Source organism: Castor canadensis, chromosome 7 (genome assembly GCF_047511655.1).
Source record: "Castor canadensis chromosome 7, mCasCan1.hap1v2, whole genome shotgun sequence".
Lineage (NCBI taxonomy): Eukaryota > Metazoa > Chordata > Mammalia > Rodentia > Castoridae > Castor > Castor canadensis.
This window is the reverse complement of record NC_133392.1, coordinates 3,824,112-3,850,221: the sequence shown is the minus strand read 5'-3', so window position 1 is coordinate 3,850,221 and position 26,110 is coordinate 3,824,112. Positions and strand designations below refer to the sequence as shown.

General features: G+C 45.1%; 1 long non-coding RNA gene across 1 annotated transcript; it reads right to left on the bottom strand.

The window, feature by feature from the left end:
• Window positions 1-15,471: 15,471 nt before the first annotated feature.
• Window positions 15,472-25,268, bottom strand: LOC109688778 (uncharacterized). The gene is made up of 3 exons (XR_002212648.2): window positions 24,892-25,268; window positions 24,412-24,454; window positions 15,472-16,861 (listed from the first exon to the last, which is right to left on the bottom strand). It is a non-coding gene; the product is annotated as an uncharacterized lncRNA (long non-coding RNA).
• Window positions 25,269-26,110: the final 842 nt, after the last annotated feature.

Below are 26,110 nucleotides of genomic sequence, written 5' to 3'. Positions count from 1 at the left end.
GAGAAAAAATAAATAATAAGGGCAAAATATTCACAAGATATATGAAAAGAGTGTTAAAAATCTGTAAAAACAAAACGAAAAAAAAACCCTCTTACAAGTTAATAATAAAAAAAGTAAATATCCCAAATAATAATAAGCCAAGGCCAGAAATAAACAATTCACAGAGGAAGAGAGCTGTACAGTCATCATGAGTAGGATAAAAAGTCCTGTCCCTGTCTCTTGGTAACCAAAAACATACAAATTAAATAACAACAAAGAGCCTTTTCTATAACATTAAATCTACAAAAATGAAGACCACAGAATGCCTAGTGTGGGTAAGGACTGGGGAGTCAGGCACTGTCACACAGTGAAGGATTTCACATCATTTGAAATGTAAGTGTCCGAATGTTTTAACGAGACACAACCTTTGAACAGGGAATTCCACTTCTAAGAATTCTTCCCAAGGAAACAGGCAAAAGCCACTGCAAATAACCATGTGCCTGGGTGTTCACCACAATGACACTTACAATGGTGGAAAATTTAAAGTGCCCTAAATGTTTGCATGGGGCAAGCTAGATGAATGTTGTCACTTCTCTTGGACGAGCGTGCGTTCTGTCGTTTGAACTTGCAGGGTTTTCAACCTGGGACATGGTCAAGACTTCTGTCAAGTGCAGAGGGTAGATTAGAAAACAGAACCAAGTGAAGAAACGCCATTTCACTTTGATCAGGAGACTGGGAGAAATGGCCAGCCCCGGGAGGACATCCAGGGTTTCTGTTCCCCCTTGAAACCTCAGAAGCTTTACAATGAGCATGGTTTGCTTTTATAGAGGGAAACAAAACTCACTTTACTTTTGTGGTAGTCTGTGTTATCAATTTTCTGAATATTGGGACCTAAGCAGCCTTCTGGGAGCTGGAATGGAGCTAGAAGCTTCTGGGGAAGGGAAGCTGTTGCAGCCTGCACATAGGCAGGCAAAGCGCTCAACTCATCCCACGGTCACTGAGGCCCGTAGGAGAGGAAGTCACAGTTCCAGCAGGGCTTCTCACAGAGGCCTGACGCCCTCTCCTTCGGGAACACGGTGGGATTGCGCTCTCCTCCCTGTTCAAGTTAAGGCAGATCAAATGACTTACTCTGGCCAATGAGACATCAGTAGAAGTGACATGCCAGTCACTCCCAACCAAATCTTTAGGAGTGAGCACTTCTGTCTTTCTGTGAGAGCCCAAAGAGGAGACTCTGTGTCAGCCCCCATCCTAGCCCTTCCAGATGGGCATTTAGCATAAGCAAAAAATGTACCTTAGTCATTTTCGACTCAGATTTGGGGGCTGTTTGTTACTGCAACACAATCAATAAATTTAGCTCTAAGAGGCCAATGGTCAAGAAGAATAGTGTGTTCTTACAGAGTCTCCTTTTCTCTGAGAAAAGATAACATACAAATCTGCTAAGGTCTGTTACTAAATCCAAGAATAATCGCTCTGCCTAGATTGTTAGACAGGAGCCAGCGAAGAACACAATAATTGTTCCTTTTTCTTGAGTATTCTAATACAGAGGTAAAGGTAATATTTCTGTCCTCATGACACTGAAGTGAAGACTGGCAAGGAGGGCAAATTTCCCACACCCATGGCTGGCTTCAAGTGACCCTTGACTGTCTACCTCTGGTTGAGGTTGGACCAAAATCTTCAGTGATCAAAACTGAAGCACACACAGGATACGAAAGGTACATAAACTCAAGCAGATCAGAACTTATGGCTCTCCCTGACCTCTCATGCTATCTTGACAGAAAGGGTTGTGTTGGACACTCAGGAGTCGTAAGGATGCAGTGTGGCATCACTAGCCAGGTGTGCCCTGCAGAAGAGAGTGTGAGACACACCACTCAGCAGACATGGCTGTGCTGGTGCTACAGTGAGCTGTGGTGAGTCTCCCATGTTACCTGACCCGGCACTGGGGGTGTAGAGGGAGCACTTATTTGTCTATTTGAGTCTGATTTGCTCATATCCTAGAGCTACGTAAGGAGGGCCACCTAAGTCCTGGTAGGTGGCAGGAAAGTCAAGACCATCTTCATCAGATCACTATGTAATAGAATTTCAGGGGAAAAAAAAATCAAATTAAAACATTCATCTAATTAGTAAAATATAAGGTAGGAATGATAAATCATTTTTGAATTTTTCTGCTTTCTCTGATCCCATTGGAATTCAATTCATCCTGTCTGCCAATGTCAAGCCCACCAACTCAGACTCCGGTGTCTCAGTTAATAATATTTCAAATTGAGAATTTGGGAGCATTGTGAAATTCATAAAAGAGATATTTAAGATTTTATAATTATGTTGGGTATATCTTGATTTAAGAAGTGCTTGTATTTTGGAATGAGAATAGGTAGTTTTTATCAGATAAGTTAATTAGTTCAGTAGCTTGAGCACTGGCCAGGGAGTCAGAAAGTTTATCCAGAAGTCTTAAGTTACTGAAACGGAGCCTCAGCCTTCTCCCCTCGTCCAGGCCTGAAGCAAGAACTCAGACACCAGGGAAGACATGGCTGTAGTTGATTATTAGATGGTATTGTTCTTTCTGGGCATGAACGTGCCCTTTCAATTCAGCTAAGACGTGGGTTTTCAGTGGCCTAAAAACCCTTAGAAGAAACTGCTTTTTTAAAAGTCATGGAAACAGCACTGATTCTGTCCTTCAGGGAAGGTCATCTGCATCTGGGTTGAAGGTACCCTTGAGCAGCAGAGGCAGGAGGGTGGCATGGCAGAAGCAAAGGGCCAATCACAGAGCCTCTATCCAGCACCTGGTGTCATTCCAAGTGCTGGTCAGAGAGTTCATCCAGATAGAGGGGCCTCTCTGTGGTCAGAGCCATCTGCTTGATGAGTGAATTACAGAAAGCAAGGAAGAGGACCTAGAAGTAACAGGGCCTCACTCTATAGAAAGCTATTAGCAATTATCTTTATCAGGCTTCTATCCGATATTTCCATATCTTCAAATTTTTATCAGATCCACTTTAAGAATTAATTCACATTGTAGGATTTTATTTTACTTTTCAGTTTTTGCCTCTTTTTTAAGTGAAATTCTGCAGAGAATGAGATATGCTGTAAAAATTCTGAATTATTGACATGTAAGGTGATGTGCATGTCATTATTTATTTAAAGATATTAGAAAATCTGCATTCAAGTTAAAAATGTAATGCACAAATTCAGCTTTTTGTTTATTCAAAATGTTCCCTTGCATACCTGTTGTGTGACAATCACTAGGACTTTTCAGAAAAACCAGAAAGAACTGCCTGTGAGTATTTGTGCAGAATTTCCTCTCCTCGGTTCCAAACTCATGTTATGTCTTACATTTGAAAAGTACATGTCTGCTCGTGGTTTCTTTTTTTTTCTCTATTACTTTTCCCCAGCATCTCAGCTGACACCAGAGGTGTGTATGGTTAATATTCCTAATTAATATCGGTTAGCTGAGAATTGTCCTCAACTATCTTCTATAAAAATTTGTTTTTACTTTCATTTAAGTGCACGAATGCAAATTAAAGACATTAACTAATCAGCCATGAGGATAGTTCAGAAAGGAAAAGAAAGGGGCATCTCTTTTCCAACATAAAGTGTGAAACCACTGCAAAAATGACCCAAGTGAGCCCTACTAGTTTATTCAATAAGGGTCTCTCAAAATCCGTCTGTGAACATTTGGTCAGCCCTTTTATGGAGAAAAGACATTTCTCCGGGTTCGTATTAATTTTGTGCACATCTGTGCTCTCACCTAATCCCTACCCGCACACCACTTCAATTAAAATTAACAGAAGTCAAATCCTTGAGTGGTTTTAATTGCAATATGTAGATTATAAATGGGGCCCATCTTTAACCACACAAAAATTATCTCTTTCCTTGGCCTTTCTCTCAGGACTCATGTAAAGTTGGAGTTGGTTCGTGTGGATGGATTTCTATTTATTGTGTGGTTGCCCCAAGCGATATTGGGACCATTACCAGTGGGCAAAAGGCCAATCAAAATTAATGCAAAAGTACAATTAAGGAGTATTTTAAAGAGACGCCTTTTCATTCTCTTCAAGGGCGTACGGACACAGGCATCGCCAGGAAGAGGGTAACTTCAGGCCTGCTTTAATGAGGCAAGTATAATTATGTCAGTGCTCCAGACGATAGGCTGATGGCCCTCTCTCTTAAGTAGGTTAAATATTGTCCTTACGTCTGGCTTACAAATTCACTCCTCTCCTCGATTGCTCAAAGATACACTTTAAACAGGCCTCGTCCAAATCATCTCCCCATTAAGCCAGCAGGATGTGACGCATTGCTGGATTTTGTGACACGCAGCCTTTACGTGCATCTCAGCTTGCTGAACCACCCTCACGCTGTCTATGCAGTGTGTCTCGACTATCTCCTCCAAACAAAGCACAAAACCACCATGTAGAGTTCAGCTTCCATTTTTGTTTGTTTGATGATTGGTTTTAGCCAAAGCAAAAATTCCTTCCACCTCCACATACTCTCAAAAGAACAACTAATTTACTCTTTGTCACCTCAGAGCAGAACAGCTCCTAGATACAGTCAGCATTTTTATCTTAGCCAAGCAATTATGGTATCTTAAATAATAAGCTAAGATTAACGGAATTTGTCACCGAAACTGAAAACATTATTAAGAAAGAAAAAGTCAAAGATGACACAGAGAAATGTCAACTAGGTTAATCACACTTAATATGAAAACATGACTTCAACTTCAAGAAGGCAGCGTAGCTGGAGTTGGAGCTCGGCTTTTTATTTTAGTACTTTATTGCCTGCTTCACAACTACTTGGACAAATACAAAACAAGAATTACAGTGCACCATAAGTTATTTTAATATCCTGTAGTGGTGCATACTTCCAATGAAATCCCAAGACTATTATTATGGTTCTGTGTTTGTGTGAAAATGTCAAGTTGTTTCGAGTGACTACATACTCTAAATTATATATAACTGTTACTTTATAGCTAATAGGCACTAAAATTACTTTAAAACAGAAATGTAAAGTTATATTTTCATCCTTTTTGACAGACAATAAAGCTTATTTATGAGATACGATTTTTCAAGCATTAAAACATCTCATGTTTACAAAAACATTAAAAAATATTATTACTTGATATTTAAAGGAATGAAAAAAGCAAAAGCTTTAGGAAAATATTTGTCCAGCTTGGTGACTCCTCCATTTTTGCCAAACACTTGCAACTTCACTTATGAAAGTGACTGGTTTTAATACTTTCAGAATTAAAACTATTTGCAAGTTCAAACAGAGGCCAGTGATTTAAGATTTGCCTCGTTCCATAATCTATTGACCTGCACAAATCTTTTCATGTGTCTTTGAGACAAAATGATGACATATGATAGATGGCATCTATTTATTTAAATCTGAACCCCAAGCATCCAGGCCACTTATTGTCCTCGTGATCACAGGATCACTGGGTGGAGTTGAATAACACTTGGTTTTGCTCAGAAACGAAGTTTTGTACTTCTTCTCCAGCAGGACTAGATTGTTTGATAATTCTCGAACTTTGTACTTCCCTCCCTCCATCTCTGCCCCATACTGTGGTGAGAAAGGCTGGGAAGCCACAAGTGAGAGAGTGAAGCCCAACGCCTGACCCTCCCCTGGAAGAGTCTTCATTTTATAGAGGGAGGAATCATAACTAGTGGTAATGTTTTGCTATTTGAACACCGTAAATGGTGATGAAACCTAGCAAGGAGTAGAAATCAGCCTTTATGAAGACCCCAGCCCATGGTGGTTATTCTGGAAAGTTACTGCTCCAGAAGTGAGCATGGACCTACCTGGGCTTGTCCCTTGCAGCCACAGTCACCTTTCTAGGTCAAAGTCAGGGCACTCATGGCAAAGCACAACAGAGGACTGTCGCTAGGTGAGCACCACGCACACCCAGCACCTGGGATCTTTCAACAAATGAACAAGCAGTCAAACCGATGTGCTCAGGACCCCAAAGGCCAGGCTGGGCTTTTTCCCTCCCACCCAAGGCCCTGCAGGGAGAGCATGCTGTGACCTGGCCTCCTGTCCTGCGCTTTGGGGAGGCCTGACTGCTACCCACTCTCAGCTCCATCCTCACCTTCCCACCAGCTCCAGGTCATGCCAAAAATCACCTGTTTTGCTTTAGGGGCCAGAGCTGGTTTCTCTTGCTTGCAACCGAAGGAAGCAGAGCCCTGGTAGAGCGCCCTTCCCCTCACCACAACCTGCCTGAGGCCTTGGTGGCCCAGCATTTTTTCTATCTGTATGATCATACAGGTGTCCTTTTCCACATGGGTTCAACTGCCTGGAGGAGATCTGAGTCCTCTGCAGAGCTGTGTCCCCAAGAGTCCAGCAGTGAAGGAGCTGGAGCCCCCAACCTCCCCACCTTCCACCACATCCCAGCATGGGATCTCTCTGAATTTATTAAAAGTTCCAGGCCTTTGTCATATTGCTTCTGCCAATCTGCCCTTTTTTTTAGGAAGATAATGGGGTTCCTGTCCCTGGAAGACTAATGCTTCTCCTCCCAGTGGCCCAGCTGAGTGTTCATGACCTATCCCGGAGCTCCTCATGGAAGGTGGTGTCATGGCACCCCTCTCTGACCTGCCCCTGTGGCCAGGCCAGGCCACCCTTCTCATCCAAGGAAAGTCATCCCCTGAAATTAGACCCTAGTCACCATCTGGTCCCAAAAGGCACCAGCACCAGCAAGCAGCCCATCCCAGCTACCAGGAATCTTGCTTAGCTGCTCAGGGCAGAGTCAAACCTGAACTCCAGCACGTGGTCTCTGCAGGAAGCCCAGTGGGAGGCCAGTGAGCCGCTGAACCAAGGACAAAAGGTTTAGCTGTGTTTTAAAAGACTAATCTCTGGTCACACCCACCAGACTTCGTTCCTCCTCCCAAGCTATCATTAACTATTAATCCAGCTCAGGGGCAGGGGAAGGGAAACCCACCTCTCTGTGTAAAAGGAGGGAAAAAATCATAGCATTGCAAAATTCTGAAACAAACCCTATTAAGATGCAAACATTGTCAATTCTATGTTGAAGTTCACCTGTATAGGTATGTAAAGACGTGGACGTGTTCATGCATGAATCCACATGCATGTTCAGGTGGGAGTCCCGGAAGGGAACAGGCTCTGGAAGAACTCAGTAACCAAAAGCACTTGCAGGAGTTGCTAAGGGATCCTTTGACTTGATATTGATTTCATATCAGATCAACCTGCTAAGGCAGGAAAATTTACCTGCTGGGTTAACACAGGATTATGTTCAGTCTATAATGGCAGATGTAACAATTTCATGTTCCAAGATTTTATGAGAGAAAACATGACTTTCTCAGGAGTTATTGTAATGTAGTCTATTGTTTATTGACTCAATCAAATGAGAGGATAATGAATAGGTACCATTAGCCAAAATGAAATGTGGTAAAACGCAACCAAGTGTTTGCAGGATTTAGATGAATAAAGGTGCCGTCCAAGTACCAGATAGAGGCTTCTCAAGTGCACAGTTTTACGTACTTCCACTTAGCATGAGAATCAGAGCTAAACCTTATATTGCCCCGTGCTAGCATCTCCTGTGCTGTGTGAAGTCTGCTCCTCACCCATCCAGGAAGGCTGGAGTGCTGTCTATCCAGGAACCCTTCTCACAATCCCTTCTTCTGAATCCAGAACTCTTTGTTCTTTTGGGACACATTTTATGGGTGCTAGGGAGCTGCCCCTTTCTCCTCTAGCCCCTGATGCAGGTTATTAAACTATAGATCCCAGCCATTTATTGTGTCCAGAAAGTCATGTCCCCCAGTCAGGTTACTCAGAGCCACTCCGTGACCTCAGCTCTCCTTTCACTGAGACTATCATGGTTTGGCCACAGTGCCAGTGATCAGATTTTCTGTCAATGGGTAGAACCTGCCTACAAATGAAGCCAATGTGGAAAAAAAACAGAAGCCAGAGATGAAAGAGCCGGGCAAAAGAGATTTCCAATCACATAGCCTACATCTTTGATCCAACCAGATTCCTTGACAGGTCCCATAGGATTCCTGCTTGGTGTAAGGAGTTATAACTGGCAGCTCGGTCACTTGCAATGGAAAGGAACCTGGCAAAATTTTGTCCTACACAAATGTTTCTTTCTCTCACTCTTTCACTATTCCACACACTCTTTGGTGACTCAGTACTTAATTCACCCACCTTTCTTAAAAGCAGCAGCTGGATTTACAGCAATAACCACTAAGAAAAGCAAACATATTTCTTAACCAGAGCAGGGGAGAGCTGGCAGCGGTGAGCAGTAAATAACAAGAGGCGTTACCTTTCGTGACAGTTTATCAAATATGTGTTCATAAAAATTGAAATTAAAAGTAAATCAAATCTTAACAGAACAATCACTGTGAGTTGAGACTGATTTAAGTGGAGAACTTGTGCAAATTTGAGATTCCAGAGGGTGTATTTGCAGGAAAGCATTTGATCTTTGATGAAGGGAGACAGTGGACCAGGAAGGGATGTTAGAGGAATCCTAACTCTTCTGTGCTTTCCATATCAGGAAACAGAGGCTGCAGGTCCTGGAATGCACAGAATCTCCCAAAGAGAGATGGCCTATAGCCACTCTCCAGTACAGCTGCTTTGTTGTCCCAGTGATGAAGAAGAGAGTAGGTTGTAGGAAGAAATTGTCAGTCCATGTGGCACTGGGAAGTCTTTGTTACAGTTTGCCCATCTGCAGGGTGTTGGAGGATTTTGCTGCAGAGAGAGGTGGGGAGAGGCGGGGAGAGAAACCAGAACCACCCAGGGCTGGGGCAAGGTTAAGGCGACAGATGGGTGAGTTTCATCCTAAACTCTCCCCTCAAGCAGGCCCCAGAGCTGCTAGGTTCTAAGCATTCACAAGCCAAACACAGACAGAGAAATGAATGGCTGCCTGTCCAATGTTACACTCAACAACTAATTCAAAAACAGGAACCCACAGGCCAGGGTTGCAAAGGAAATAATACCTTATTCATTGAAGTGTAGGGCAAGAGATTGGAACCAGGCAAGAACATTACAAGTCGACTTTGGAAAGTGACTGAATCACTTTTACTGAATGGATTCCTCAGGATGTCTGAAGGTCTGCATGGCGTTCACTTGATTGTTCCTTTTGAGGAAATTAATCTTGGGAACCAGAGAGAAGTGGAAAGTAAAGTCCAATGGAAGTTTATGAGATTTTGGTACAAGCTATTGCACAACCGTGAGCTGAGCTGCCAAGCCTGGACCCAGAGTCAGAGCTGGAGGGAAGGGGATGGTGTGTGATGTTGAAGAGAGACAAATGCAAGCTTTATTAGCAGGGTTTCTTTGGATGACACATTTATTTTAGAACAAATACATATCCTTCTCAAAGTTGAAGACATTGAGGGAGCAGCAGTTCTCTTGTCTTAATGAATTGGTCTTATTTGTATAAAAATGTCCCTTCCATGTGCACGTGCACACAAGTCCCTCCAGCGTGTGCCTCAGCTACTTCCTGGGTCTGTCTTTCATTGTCTTTTCTATAGTTCGCATAAGCTGGGTTCCTGGCCAGTCCCCTGGGCTCCTTGTACCCAACTGCATCAGTTGCCCAAATCTGCCCCTTCCACATCTCCTAACAGGCTAAAATAAGCATGATGTCAATCAAGAACTGATTATTGTCTAGTAATTGGGGAGATGCTCTCAGGGTTCCCTCACCCTGCTCCTACTGGCTAGCCATGGCTCAGGACCACTGGGCATCTGAAGCATGGACAGCCCCTCTGGTGACCAGGACTGTTCTCTGCTCGGCTTGCTCATGAGTGTGCATCTGTGACCTCACATGCCAGGCTGAAGAGCCAGGATGGGCCCGGATTTGATCCTGAAATCACACAAGCTTTGACTTTCCTGCTCTCTGCCCCTAAGTTCCCTAAAAACGGCCTTCTTTCTTGCACAATCCTAAGTCCAAGTGATCACTTCTAGATGACCAAAAGGAAAGTGGATAACTACCCAGAACACATATACTGAGTTCCCTGTAGCCAGCCCCATTTGTGCACCTGCTATAGATACAGCCCACAACAACAAACCTACAGGTGGCTGCTGTGGACCACTGCATTTTTTCTTCTTTTTTTTTTTTTTTTTTTTCGCAGTGTTGGGGATTGAACTCAGGGCCTCACACTTGCTAGGCAGGTGCTCTACCACTGAGACACTCTGCCAACCCCTGGACTTTTGTTCTTTGTGCATGACTACTTCATGTATATACAACTTCAGCACAACTCTCCTGTGAGCTTGACTCTTGGGTAGATCTGAGTTTTTAGATTTAGTAAGATCTAAGTTTTTAGATTAGTAGATCTGAGTTTTTAGATTTCCCAACAATTGATGGGAAAGTGTTTGGGTAGATGATTTAAAAGATTAAAATGAGTCAGGTGTAGTGGTACATGCCTGTAATCTCTGCAACTCAGAAGTCAGAGACAGGAAGATCATGGTCCAAGGCCAGCCTGGACCATGTGAGACCCTATCTGAAAAACAAACTAAAAGCAAAAAGTACTGGGGGCCTAACTCGAGTGGTAAAGTTCTTGCCTTGCAAGTGTGATGCCCCGAGTTCAATCCCCAGTATCACACAAAAAGAAGAAAATAATATAAAACAATTTTTAAGGACTCCTTTTCATCCAAATTGCTTCTTCAAATGTGCTTGAAAAGGAAACCCACGTCTTTGATCAGCCACGATTCCTTCTGAACTCAGTGGAAACTCAGGTGCACACAAAAACACAGCAATCCTTACCTGAGATGCATCAGGTGTATAGTCAGCGATTGGGAGTGATAACAACCAAAACCCTGCTCAGCCTGGAGTCCATCTGTCTCCAGGCTCAGCCTCCTGGGCTGTCAACCTCAGTTGTCCCCAGCTGCGGCTTTCCCCCAGTCTCAGGGCTTGGTCTGAGCCCCTCCTTTCCACTTCATCTGGTCCTAAGCCACCAGCCCTGCATTCAGGCTAAACACAGCCAGGTTCCTGATGTAAGGAACAATGTTGGCAGTCTCAGACTATGAAGCTGTAGTAACAAAAGTATCACCAGCAAATCTTGGGCCCTTCATCAATCGTATAGAAAGCTTGTAAATACGTTAAGATGGGTGAATAAAACCCATACACGTGTGAGACACTCTTCAGAACTTTAAAACCTAATTAAGTTAGCCAAAAAACCCAGCCCTCCACTTGAGAACCTCCACCTGGCAGGGTCAGGGCTCCTGCTTCTTCTTCAGACTTTCTCGAACTTGGGAATTTTCTGGGAGAAGCCCGCATTTTCTTGGTCAACCAAAAACACTAAAACAAATTTCAAAGCTGTCCTAAACATAGCATATTAGCAAAACCAAGGAGTCAGTGCATTGAGAAGAGAACGTCAAGCACACTGGCCCATGATACACATTCAGAATGGGACAACAGTGACTTTATTTGCTTAGGAAATTTGTAAAGTTCTAGGAAGGGAACATTTATCTCTAAATACTGCACTCACCAAAGGAATGCAGTGGCTGCCTGTCCTGAGGGCACGCTGCTTGTGTCGTTTTGGCGTGCCATTGCTTCACAGCTGAAAGTGTTGACTGCAGTCAGTCATCAAAATCCATTCAACTCGCACCTTGTCCTTGCAGAAGGTGGTTACTTGTGTCTGTCCTCTGAGGAAGCACATATACCATGTCAAAGCATGAGGAGTAATAAAGAAAGATGGTGTGCAAATCGTCACGGAACGGATCTGGCTTTATCCCATCAAGTAAGTAGACTAGACGCCAAATGTCTTGTTTGATACAGAAATAAAAACGATACATAACTCAAAACACATGCACATCTGTACTGGACAGTGACGAGTTTATATGCACAACTGACCAAGTATTGCAACAGCTGAAAGTACATATGGCCATCCCTCAGTATCCTGGGCTTGGTTCTAGGACCCTCCTTGGATACAGCTGCTCAAGCACCTTCTATAAAATGGCACAGTAATTGAACATATCCCACTGTGTCGTGCTCTGTGCTGTCAATCATCTCTAGAGGAGTTATGACTGTGGCTAGCAGGGCATTGTGGTGACAGAGTGCCACCCTCATGCTGATCGCTCACAGGAAGTTTGGGACATGATTGGTTCACATGGGTGAGTATTATTTTAGATGCACAATGTCATATGACTCTCTGATAAGCAGTGATCTTCAGGATTCTCAAAACACATATGGAGCAAGAGGAAATGTCATTACAACCCTGTTCTGCTCCAGTAGGGTGAGCTAGTGTTCACACAGAACATCTATGGCCGTATTTAAGCTGACTTCTCATTCAAGGAAAGTATTTAAGGGGCCTCATAGTGCTGGTGAGACTCCTCAGCAGCCAGCCTTTGCACCCAGGCTTCCAGAGGCTGCAGGATTCAGCAGGACCTTCACATCCCCATCAGTCTACTGCCTCTGGACTCCCTCTGCCTCCTGCCTGGGTTGCAGGAAGAGCCACACTGCAGAGAGTGCCGGGAGCGTGAGCCCCATGTGTAGGAGACACAAGTAGAGACTAAGGAGACCACAAACTTGAAAAGTCTGCAAAGCCAAAGGTTGGTGGCAAGGAGAGGATAAGGTCCAGACCCCTGGGGCTTCCAGGCAGTGGGAGGAAACAAAGTGGTCCCACAGAGGCTCCATCCATGAGCCCCACCGGCCAAACCAATGGGCCCGGCCAGCTGGCATGCCACAAAGTGGTCAGAGACTTCCGGCTGCTCGGCCTTCCAGACTGGGGCTTTGCCCTCTTCCCCAGTCCAAGGGGACCTTTGGAGGCCTCCCAAATAAAACTGTTTCCAGCATGAAATACCCCATAAATCTGAGTGACCCAGGAGTGTCCACTGGACACCTCAGGTGGAGCTAAAGAGATCACACGGTCCGGACAGGGCTGTGGAATGTTAAGTTGGCAAGACTGAGATTCTGCTTTGCTTTTCCTTTCTTTCTCTGTCTCTCTCTCTCTCTCTTTTTTTTTGCAGCACTGGGGCCTCACGCTTGCTAGGCAAGTACTCTAACAATTGAACCACTCCACTAGCCCTGCTTTGTGTTGGGTTTTTTCAAGATATGGTCTCTCAAACTATTTGCCCAGGCTGGCAAACTTTCTGATCTCCGCCTCCGAAGTATTTAAGGATTGCAAGTGGGAGCCACTGATGCCCAGCACTGATTCTGCTATTCTGATAAGCCCCAGGTGGAGCTGAAGTTTTGGGTCACCCCTGGACAACTAAGCATCTAGGAGCCCATGGCCCTTTGAGAACGTCTAGAGCTTACAGATGAACTATCAGGGCTCTTTCATCCTCGCTTTATCCTTTGTTTAATATATAATCTTCCAGAGAACAATTATCACATATGCTACAGGTCCTTTTGTACAGATTGGTAGGATTTTACCTTAAAATCACTGAGTTTAATTCGATTAATTCTAAACCTATAATCTCGTTACAAAGAACGAATAAAATACCTATGCCTAAAATCATCAGTATTTGGTAACGATTAACTACAGTGACAGGTGACAATGGACAGTTAGCACTTAGCTTGGATCCCGTTAATATCTGGTAATAAAAATTATTTGGGTTCTGAGCCTGGCAGGACCAGCATACTAGCAAGCCAGTAACATCAGCAGTGACTGCTTGAGACCATTTGCTCTATGTGCAATTCACGCTTGTCACCACCGTGGCCAGCCACAAGGAACATTCAGCAAGTACTTCTCTTAAGGTCACCTCATTAGTCAAAGGCCATCTGAGCTACCAGAGGAAAGGGAGTCTGGGGAAGTTGCCAACATCTCTGGGAGGGCCACAAGGAGTAGCGATTCATTTTCAAATAAAAACTTTTGCATTTCAGATACAAGCGAGGATGCAGGGTAAGTTATTTAAAATAATCCAGTTGCAAAGTCGTCTGCGGAGGAAAACGTGACCTGAACCACCGTGTGAAAGCTGAGCGATGGCAAATGCGGAATTGCTACAGCAAAGCATCAGGCCTGGGCTATCTCTGAACACAGAAATGCATGTGGTACAAGTTTTCCGCACTGAACCCCAGCCCGCCACCCTGGTCCCAGACACAGCCTCACTGGGATGAGTGAGGTGCCGCTGGGGAATGAGGGACTTCTGGGATAGCAGGGAAGGGGCTCAGCTCCCTGGAAAAGACCAGAGGCCAAAAGGAAGCTATTTCACATCAACCAGAGAACAAGTCATGGGAGACCAATTTGATTGTGGCTCCCTGATGGAATTGCAAGATTCACCAATGCTGAGTGCGACACACACATTCCAGTGAAAGTTTAACAAAGCATTTGACAATAAGATCTATTAGATTGCAGAATAGACTTCCAAAAGGAGTTGGGAGAGTGCTTTCCCTGGGGACCTTTCAAATAAAACAAGACAGCCTATTGGAGGAAGGATATAGCAGAGGACATTTCTTTCCCTCCAGGTGGCTTGATGTAACTGGACTTCTTCACATTTCTCGAGTGCAAATGAGCTAAGCAGCACTGAAACGAGTCTCCTTTGAAAGGAAAACAGACACATATGCACAGGTTACTAGGTCAGTTTTTCCTTACCCCCCTTGACCCAGACATAGCAAAGTGGGACCCTCCCCCATTTTGTTTCCCTGAGACACAAAGAGCCAGGAGGCCACCAGCCATGCACAGCAAGGCAGAGCCCAGCTCCCCACTGCCCTCAGCCATGGCCTCTAGAAGAGCAGCAAAGGAAAGACTCATGGGCATGGGTACCCATGCCTTCTATGGAACATGTTGGGGTGTCCAGTGATCTTCTTTCTCAGCAAGTGCCAAAGAATCATTAACATGGCTTGATAATTCACACTGATGCACAGCACAGTCTGAAATGCCACAAGTCCCCCATACATTCAATATGACAAAATATGCAAGGGTGCTATTTCCCATCCTTCCTTCCCTTTAACTAGTCATACAAATATTTATAAGCCAGAAAATTCCAAAACCGTGTTTGTCTAGTGTATAAACATTAATTGCTTCCCTGGTTGCACTGTGCAGCTTTTGAGAGGGAAAGAGGAATTTTTTTTAAATTAAAAAAAAAAAACCTAGCTACAAAATATATGCAGAATTTGTTTTCCAATGAACGCCTAATAAGGCTACCTCTTAAGTCTAGATATGTAAAAAAATTGCCCTTTTCACAGCTGATAAAATACAAATTAATCCTTAGAGGGTTTAATATGTGCCTATTTATTACTTTCAAATCTGAATGTACCATGGCAATTAATATGGCTTCCATTAGCCTGTGAGAAAAATCACTTACTTTGCCTTTGAAACTAGGAATAAATGCAAAGTTGACCCTGTTTTAAGTGCCTCCTACCTGCACGTGTGCGTGTGTGCAGGCATTGACTTTCAGCCGGGATCACGGAGGTGCACTGACACAACTGCTAAAGCTCTGCAGTTACAGCCTTGCTTCTAGAATCAATCGCAGCTCTGAACGCTTTAAATTGCAGTGTCTTCAGGGTATGAAATAATGTTGTTTGTATGCAACTGCAAGTTTGGTTTATTATGAGAAATGGAAACATTTTAAAAATTAAAGAAACATTTTTCTTTGTGTTCATAGCTCATTGTGTTAGTTTAACTCCACACTTAACCCCCACAGTTCATTTTAGAAACGCTCTCTGCATTTCTTTTTGCATGCATGCAGACTTAACCCTTGCTTACCCAGCTCTTTTGGGGATGTGCCAAGCAGAGGAAGGGTTTTGAGAGCCCATTCCCAGGAGTGTTCAGTTAGTCCGCTGCAGAACTGTGTAATTACATTTGCAGAAATTTGAATCTTCCTCATGTCTTAGCCCACCCTCCTTAGAAAGCCGCTCGAGCCTATTTTTAACTTCATTTGTTTAGCATATGTATTTCAGTTTTCCCAACTGTATTCAAAACATCTGAGGCCATCACACTTATAACTTAAGCTATACTGGAGTTTAATATCTTCATCCAATCAAATTTCTCATTGTTCATACAATGAGAAGCACTGGTCAAAATAAGCCTCACTTTTTTTTCATCTTGGACCCCAAATTTTAGTCCAAAATAAAAAGGGTCATTTGTTTTTCTGCTTCAAAAATAAACCCTCCTAATTACCACAGCACTTATGTTTTAAGTGCCTGGCAACAGGCAGGACAGGTTTTCTTTGCATGTTTAAGTGTAGGGTGCCTGGTATTCCGCCTCTGTGTGTTCATCAGAGAAAGTCTGTATCATCTCCTGTAATGGTCTTGGTTTATTTACAGTTTCAGCGGTCCTATTTGTTTAGGCTACAAGAACACCTCTGTGAGTTAAGGAGAGCAGCCCCCTTTGCTCTGAGAATTATGTCACCTCTTCCGTCCCATTTCAGCCCATGGAGTTCTCTTGACAGACTGCACGAACAAATCTGCATAAGGAAAAGTAAGTGACAGCTGGGGTCAGGCTCTCTCTGCTTAATGACACTGCCAGTTACACATTTGGAATTGTTTAAATGTGAGCCTACAGTTTCTACAATCATTTCACTGGATCCACTTTTCATACCCAACAGCCAGGAAACTGACACGTAATTACACACTTGCTGATGGTATCGCCGTCCCGATAATTAAAACTGCCACCCGAGGATTGCGATTGCTAGTCCACAGCTGGGATGTTGTCAGGAGGCAGCCACTCCAGCAGCTTTTACCACCATCTCCTTACAGGTGGACCTGGGATCCCCGCGCTGGAGGAACCGGCCGGTCCTGACACATCTTTCTCCACATCTCGCACAAATGAAGAAAATCTATTAGTGATCCAGTAAGTGAAATACACACACCATGACCCAAGGGTTAAACTGTCTGCTTGGACGCAGGAATTGGGTGCTTTAGGTATTGTTCTTTTCTTCCCTTCTTTGCTGGATATTCTGAAGAGATCGTCAAATGGTCTTCAAGTTTTCACCGGTGATGCAAAGAAAGTGTGGTTTGGCTGCTCACCTGCTTGATTTTATGCACGTAGCTGATAAAGAAATAGAGAAGACTCTGAAAGAAAAAGAAAAAAAAAACTTTACACTTTTACAAATTCATTAATTGAAAGTAGATTTGCTTTCTGAGAAATAAGAAAAATTGAGTAGAAGAGGCTGGCGCGAGGGCCTTCAGACTCCCCAGGATTAGACTTAACCACACACTGTTACTAAGAGAGTGGTCATGCTGATGACCTCAGACCCGATGACTGCTGATACCCCAGTGTCCCCTTCATCTATGCAAGGACACAGGCAAGCAGAGTGGGAAAGGCTGCTAAAATAACCTAAATAGGGCAGGCAGGGAATATAAAAAAGACAGGAGGCATGGGGAATAGGGAAGAGCTGTAGGTTTATGAATGCTAAACATTAAAATATTAGAAAAAAGTAACTGGAGAAGCTAAAGCTGCCATCAACAAGTGATGATCCCAGTTTTAATAGGCCCCGACAGCATGACAGAGGAGGCTTTACCGAGAGTGAGCTATATTTATTCAATTCAAAAATGAGCAATGGATTCACTGTATTAAGTCAACACTTATCATCAGCCTGGGTCTGTGAGCCTTTCATGGGCTGCCTGCCCTCCAAACTCACCTCCCAGCGCAGATGCACTAGGAGAATGAAGACAGGACTTCTACCTGCACACTGGCCTGAGCCTAGGAGTAACCTTCCTGCAACGGAGTCGACCTGGTGTGAGGAACAGGTGTTCCAGGTCCCCTCTGTCAGGCCAGCCTGAGTCCAGGTTTGCTGGGACCTAGGGGTTTGCCAGGACTCACAAACAGAGAGTGCCAGGCCACCAGGGAGCAAGTTGGTCACCTGCACACTCTACTGCCATAATACTAAAGAGAATGTTGGATTGATTTTCGTTGTCCTTCAATCACCCCATACAGAATCACAAATTTGGGCTCATGAAGCTGGGCACCTTCTCCTACCAAGAAGTAGCAGGTCTTGGTAGGAGAGAGAGAACCCAGTGCATTTTCTGAAAGCTCTAATTGCAATCCATTACCATTTAGAGCATTTTAATATTAGAGCGACAAGGAGAAATGCAACGGGAAACAAATCTGAGTAAGCTTGCAAGAGCAAGCACTTTTTTTTTTGAGGACTTTTGCTCTTTGGGCTGGTGGGTGGCCAGAATTCAGTCTACCCACAGGGCAGATTGATAGATGCATTTGAGGAGGGCTGGCCCAATCTGCTTTGACCCATTCAGGCCACAGAAGAAAAGGGACAGACCCAAAGATACTTGCAAACATGTGGGTGACACAAGTCCATCATGCCTGCATGGAAGAGACTCTGGGATCTTATGAGCCACCTTTCTGTAATTGTAGAGTCCACATTCGGACTGATCACAGAAGCTGTGATCATCAGTCACCAGCATCAAAGCCATTGGTCTGTGCTGTGATTGGGGGAGCTAACAGTCCAACCTATAGGAACAGGGTTACAAACCCTTCCCCACAACTGTAGGTTAGGCTTTTCTGAGACTTTTGACAGGATGAGAGGGACAATATTTGAAGATTGACCTGCCAGACTTTGGCCACTGTTGTCAAGCCACATGTAGGGAATTGTGTATCCACCATACCATCCTCAAGGGTGTGTGCCATGGATCCTATTGAAAAGGGCTTGAAGAGAATGCATATGTCTTAACGATTCATTTGACATACGTTAATTTCATTAGCCAAATTTCCAGGCCCTTTGTCCCATACTTTGAATCGGGATGATAGTGTGCTCTGAAAATCGGGTATTTCTGAGTCTTAAACAATCAAAAAGCTGAGACAGCCCCAGTGCCCATGTTTAAGTCATTCTCTAGGAGCCACTGAGAGGAAACAACACATGTGACTGTGCATTTGTGAATTTTATGGGCTTTTCCTCTTTGAATCTGGCAGTCAAAGTAGCCATCCAGCCAAACAGAAGATCTACAGGGAGCAGGGATACATGTACATAAGCAGAGGAAGTCAGTCAGGCCACTAATATCTGTGTCTGATGTGTGGTGGAATTGTTCCCTGTCACTGGACACCAGAGCTCTGCTACCACCAAATCCCATTAAGCCAGCAGCCACGCAGCCTTTGGAGGTGCACAGCAGCCCCAGGATGCCTGCCCTGCCATCTCCATCTGCAGCCTAGGTAGTGATGGGAAGATCCAGCCCCAAACAAAGACTCTTGTGTGAAAAACTGAACAATGAAAGGAAAACCTGCACACACCACCGGCCCCTGCAGGCAATGAGAAAGGGGAAGACTTGAGGCCTCACAGCTCCATCCCGCCAAGTGAAGAGCAAATGGCAAAGTCTGGACTTCCTCCTCCCAGGGACAGGTGTGAAGTGGGCGGGGCTTAGACATGATGTGCTTGAGCTCAACTACTTTGTTAAATTTAGTGGCATCTCTGGCCTGGGAATGAGCTGGGGCCCTCTTTATTGTTTCTCCTTCCTCTTGGGAATGTGGCACTTCTTTCTAGGCCACTCTGGAACCAACCAACCCTCCTGCCAGGTCCTGCCAGTGAGTGGGCAGGGGAGTTGCAGGAAGGCAGGCCTGGGAAAGCCCAACAATGGGAAAAGAAATGTACAGACACACACCTGCTCCTGCTAGATCTGTTGTGAGAAGCAATGCCAGCGAAGGAAAGAAGAGCCTGCAGGTGACCAGCAGCCATTGGTCCTTGGTATCAGGACCAGAGCTGGGATGGGATGGAGAGGGAGAATTCAGCAAGAAAGCTGTGGTGTGCAAGGCAACCAAGCCAAGGCAGCCACATCACATGGGCCAGCCTGGGAGGACCCACAAGTAGCACCAAGTCACAAGATGGAGAGGCAAGGAGCCTGACCTCAAGGGCACTTATTCCTGGGGACCGCAGTCCTCTCCAAGTGCCACCAATGGCCAGCTGGTGAGAACAGGTGACCCCAGCCTCTGCACACTTCCCATGCAAATACATTTCTGAGTAGCACCTCTGCACTGCCCATTTGGAAGCAAGCTATGAGATTCCAGAGCAGAAGAGAATTTTTCTCCATAGGAGCAGTTTGTGGTTACATTAGCCACACACTGCTGTGGCCACTGTCACCAATAGGGTGGAGAGGGCAAGTAGCCCCCTTACCTGTGGAAATGCAAGCAGCAGGCAGAAGCTAAAGCGTTTGGAATTTTGGACAGCTTGTCCCTTAGGAATGGAGTTTCTCTACTTGACTCGTCCTTTTCTTCCCCTCCAGAGAGCTCCTTAAAAGACCCTCTTTAGAAAGTGCAAGGCAGCTGGGCACCTGTGGTTCATCCCTGTAATCCTAGCTACTTGAGAGGCAGAGATCACTAGGATTGCAGTTCAAGGCCAACCTGGGCAACAAAAGCAAGACTCCCAGCTCAAAAATACCCAACACACAGGCTGGCAGAATAGCTCAAGAGGTAGAATGCCTTCCAAGCAAGCATGAGGCCCTGAGTTCAAACCCCAGTATCAATAAATAAATAGTACAGGACAAACACACAGCCCACTGTAAGGCCAGGAACATTCTCAGCCTGTCTCCACCATGAGTGAGGCACCTCTTATTTCACAGCTGAGATGTGGTCATCTTCATCTCCTCACTCGGCCTGGTTCTATACACTCCCCTGTCCCCACCTCCCTGTGCTATGGAAGAAGAGAAAGCAGCAGAGAGCTGAGCTGGGCAGACCTCACCCAAGAGTTTAGCAAGGAGCAAGACCAGAGCTCCCACCACAAATCTCTCGTGTGTTGGGTGGGGACTAACCTCCTGAAGGGATACACAGTCCATCCCGACATATGACCTGACTCCCTAGATCATGAACCAGGTAGAGAGCTGCACAGAGAAGCACGCAGACCCACACAGGGCGGAGTGGTGTGTCATGGAGGTAGTAGCCGTTCTCTGTTAAGTAACAGCTCGAGGTAGTCCAACAGGCTTCTAAGCTTTTCAGATAAGCTGGGGAAAATCCTGCATTCCTGTAAGCAGGACTCCACTTGAAGGAGTTACTTTAGAAGACATACTTGCTTCCTGTCTGGTCCAGGGCTACACAGGTATAGAAGAGTCATTATTTTCCACTCCATCAAAACCCATTTTTTGAAAGCCCCATAAACAGACACTCTCTGTGCACACATCCTGGGACCACCTGGAGTTGGGATTGGGGCTAAAAATTAGGGCATGAGGAAAGGCCTGCTTGCCTTTAAGCAAAGCGGTAACAAAGGAAATCCAGCCTTCTCTTCAGAAATCCCACATCTGTTTATGTTCCTTCCTATAGCCTTAGTCCTAACCCCACTGAGGTTAGGACTCCCTTGGAAAATGTAACTGAGCTGACTATCCCTGCCCTCTGGGTTTTCAGGCCTGAGAATCAGGCTGAGCCTAGGCCTGGGTTTGCTGACACACATCACTCTGTAAGAGCTTATCAAAAGGACTCTTATATATAACTTTGTGCTTTGGTAAGTTTTTCTTCTTGTCTATTTCCCCCTATGTTTCATTATACAAAATTTTAAAATTAAGGAAAAGTTGAAACAACAGTACCAAAGAACACCTATAAGTTCATCAGGTAGAGTCACCAGTTTTAACATTTTTCCGCCATTATGGTTTGAAGACAAAATGTCCCCCTTAGCAATGACCAACAAAACTGACACATGACACATGTGATAATTCGCTTTGCCTTTGAGCACTTCAGTGTGCGTCATCTAAGAACAAGGAAAAGTATTTCTCTAGAACAGAACCATCCAGGGTTATATCTTCACCTCGAATGTATGTTGCTTTTCCCATAGCGTAGAGATGGCGTGAAGCCGGACATGGACTGTACACAGTGCAGGTGGTCAGGGACACCAGAAGCATCTTCACCAGCTCACCAGTGCCCAGGGTTATCCCCAACCCCGCAGCCCTCACCTTCACACTGCTGCAAGAGCTTCCAGGTCCTAGGACACCTGCTCCTGCAGGAAGGACATGAAAGGACAGAGGTGTTGACACACCCTTGTACTGTGAGCAGCTTGCAGAAGCTTCGGCACCATGTCAGATACAAGGGCTGGTGGATGAGCCTGGAACGGCCTGTCCATCAGCAAATGTTTCTCTTGAGGTACTGACCTCATGTTAAAGATTTTTAAGAACAACCGAATATGGGCTTTAAGATGTAACACCGCACAGTGATTTGTGTCAAGAAGACAGCTGGATTCCCATGAACTGCAGACCCCAAGATACTACAGACCTAAGGAAAATCATAAGGATGCAGGCTGCAATCCCAGGCTTGCTTTGCACAAGACCAGTGCAGGCAGCTGGAGGGGCCTCTGACTACAAGGCCCAGGGCCTCACTGTAGAGGAAGGGGCACGCAGGCTCCTCAGACTATTCCTCACAGCATCCTTCACCCCTTCTCCTGACAAAAAAGGGACAAACAAGAAAAAACAGGTCCTTTTATATAAGATCATTAAGGAGCCCCAGATATCTCAAATGTCCTGTTCTGCTTATCTCCTGATGGCTCATTGCCTCATTGGAACACTGACCTACCTGTCTAGATCCATGAGGCCTGAGAGTCTCAAGCTCACCCATGTTCCTGCACAGTCTCAAATCTCACAGTCGCAAAACACCTTGAGATAGGATGGTGGTGTATACCTGTCATCCCAGCTACTAAGGACACTGAGGCAGGAGGATCCCGTGGACCTAGGAGTTCTAGGCCAGCCTAGGAAACATAGTAAGAGCCCATCTCAAACGACAACAACAACAAAAATGCTACAGGGAAGAGCCCTGGGCTTTGGTGTTCATTGTTTTGTGGTGAAAGTAACTTAGGGTAATCATTCTAAGTTCGTTTACATTTTGGAGGGTATCAAAGTCTCAAACTAAAGAAAGATTCCCCTAAAATCACATGAATAACTAGAATTTTATTCAGTTTATGCACAGGTACACAATCAGCTCAAATGTTCCCAAAAACTTGCTGGAGAAGTGTTCCACAGAAGGAAGGCTGGGATAGCTACCATGTCCCCAGTGGAATAGAAGAAGGAAAAAACACTGGACAGGGCCTTTCACTTGGCCCCAGAGTCCATGGGAGATCTGGTGGCTCAGCTGGTGACTCTCTTATTCACCAGCCTTCCTGCTGGGGAGCAGGTGACCTCCCTTGCTCACTCCATGCTGACACCATGAACCCCTGCCACTGAAGGACATCATTGCAGATGCAAACAGTCACTTCTGCAACTGACTGCCAGCTACCAGAGTCCACTTCCCTCAGCCAAACCACTGGGTCTGGGCTGGATCTGGACTCCCTGGCTGGATCTGTCTCATCTGAGCTGGGGTAAAGCTCACCCTGCTCGATGTTGTAGCCATTGCACAGAAACATAATCAGAAGACCTGCACCACCTAGCTTGGACCCCAGGGAAGCAAATCAAACTACTCAAGCAGAACTCATCTACCAAGCTCAGAGTTTTCTCTGAAGGAGAGGCCAGTCCAAGGGACAATTCATATGGCCAGCTCTTACCAGCCTCTCAGGCCACTAGCAGCTGCTCTGCCACCATAGTACCAACTGGGACCACACTTAACAAGTCCCCAGCATTCCATAGAGAAGCTTGGCCCAGCCCAGTCCAGCCCTGTCTGCAATGTCTCTCTGGCTATCTCCCCAGCTCTCAGCTCCCGAGGGAGCTTCATGCTTATTCAAAGACTGGCAACAGAATCTACAGTGTTTCCCTTAAATAAGAAGAGAGGTTGAATGTACTGACAGTGGACAGCCATAGGTGACGATGGGCCTCTGGCCCATCACCTCAGTAGCAGCCAGTCCAGAATAGCCAGGACTTGGTCAGTAGCTGACAGCTTGCCTCTACCAGGTTCCAACTCAGAGCCAATGGAGAAAGCCAAGTGTGCTTCTCAAGACAGCCACGGGGGATGCTGTGCTTCAGGTTAACCACCTTCTAGTTAGGGCCCTCTGGAAGCCCGCCCTCTCCCACCATGCAGCTCTCCCACTCCTGCCTTTGAGCCTCTGCCAAAGGCAGTGAGGGCGCTGACCTTGCCACATCAGCTCTACTTGTTCTCATGTGGGTGGTCTTTGTTCATTTCCACAAAGGACATGCAGGGACTTCAAATAATCCTTTTTTTTTTTTAACCAAAAAGAGGAAGGAAGGAGGGAGGGAGGGACAGTCTTGAAGAAGGAAAGGAGGAAAGCTGGAAGGAGGAAGGGAGGAAGGGAGGGAGGGAAGAAAGGACACTCAGAGTCCTCCTGTCAAGTTTTGAAAGTGTGTCAAAACTCATGGAACTGCACACCACAAAGAATGCATTTTTCTATATGCAACTTTGAAAATGAGTGAGTACATTTTTAAAAACTCCTCTTGTCAACCCAGGTTTAGACTTCTCACTTCCAGCAAAGTTGTGAAGGACAAGCACAGAACTCTAGAGCTACATGTCGCCTTTTAATGCTAAAGCGGTGTTAGTAATTCAGCCAACCTTAGTTAAAGAACAGTGTGTCCCCTCTTGGGCCCCTGCCATCCCAGCACATCTTAAGCCCATAGATTTGCCTATGCTTAGAATATAGATGAAACCATCTACATGGCAACGACATACAGTTTATTTTCTCTATAGAAAATATTGTAAGGAGGAAAACACAAGTAATACCATCTATTATAACCTAGTAATTTTCATTTTTAAATATCCTTACCATGAGTGGACTATGAAACATCTCTTGACATAGCTGAAGGCATCTGAAAAGTGAACACAGTTGAAATAGATTTTAAAAGATTATATTTTGGAAGACAAAATGCAATAATGTTAAATCGAATGATCCACTTAAAATAGAGAGTCTAAAGAACAAAATTCTTTGCCATCAGGCATGGCTGGACGATACCTTCTGCTTATGGCTGTGGTGTCCCTTGATGATGGCTCTCAGATTTGTGGGTGCATTCTCACCCCCCCAGACATCTTGCTGCCATCAACCCTCACCAGTATTTTTGAGCCAGTAGGCCCAGGGAGAGAGTTGAAACTTTGCATTTTAAAATAAATTCTCAAGTGTACACAATGCCACTGGTCTAGGAACCCTGTTTGAGAACCACAACCTGAAGACGGGTTTCTTCCTGCTAGGTAACTGTAGGTTTTATTTAGGATGTTAATACATTCCAACAAAACCAGTTCGAACTCTTACATTCCAAAAACTCTGAACCATCTGGCCTGAGTAACACTGGACTCCGAGAGCTTATTCTTCACCAAAATGACATCAGTGACTTTGAACTGAAGAAGCCATCTCTGGGGTGTGTCCTGAATGAACCGTGCAGCCAAGTCCAGGAGGTGATGAGAGCGTGTTCTTTATAACTCAGCACTCCCAGTGGGTGGGGACACTCACGACTCCTCTTATCAAGTTTTGTAAGTGTGTCTTTGTAATGTTCAAAATATTTTCACGGAGTTCCTCAGATGAGTGCACAGCCAGGTCATCTAAAGAGGAGAGAACTGCACTTGGCTGAAGGAGGCACAACCCACCTCCTCTGTCCCAGAAACAGAATACTGATGCTAGGGGTGAGCACAAGTTGTTCTACTGAGCTGCTTTGTCCACACGACCTGCTAATTTGCAAAGCTGCTGTAATTATGCACGCAATCTCCCAGTTTGGAGATTTCACCCAGAAGGGTGTTGAAAGCCAATACAGTGAAGATTTTCTTAAGCAAAGGCAAAGAGTGTAATCTTGAAATAGGAGCTGTCTATCATTAGTGGCCTTCTGTCACCCTTGCTGACCATCCAAAGCTCTGTTCTCCCCATCCTCTGCACCCATCTGGGGTTTCCCTGTGAACACTGCAGGGCGGGGAGGCCACTCTGTGCCCTCACAGTCAGAGAGTGGGGCTGAGACCTGCATGCCACCATGGAAAGATGGACTCTGGAGTAACCACACTCTGAGTGACAATGCCCAAAGCAGCAGCAGTCATATACGGTCATTACATTTTTTTCCCTAAGTTTATTACAGTCTATAATGACTAGTGAGATATTTTCAATCATTTCCCATACCGAAGTCAATTTTCACAGCCTCAGTAGTAACACCACGGCCTCAGGGTATTGTACTGAAATAGACTCTCTTCCTAAGTTCAAGAATAAAACCCAAGCCAGGTATGGTGGCACATGCCTGTAACCTTAGCACCCAGGAGACTGAAGCAAGAAGATGACAAGTTCAAGGCCAGCCTAGGCTCCATAGCAATATCCTGCCTCAAAATAATAATAATAATAATAATAATGGCCACAAGTGACCAAAGCCACAGACAAATTAAGGAAGAAGACAGGAGGCTGGGTACATCCCATGACACATCACTCCGACTGCTGCTCCGCCCCTCGAACCATGTTGATGATGCTGTGCCCACCGAGAGGGTATAGAGTCCTTGCC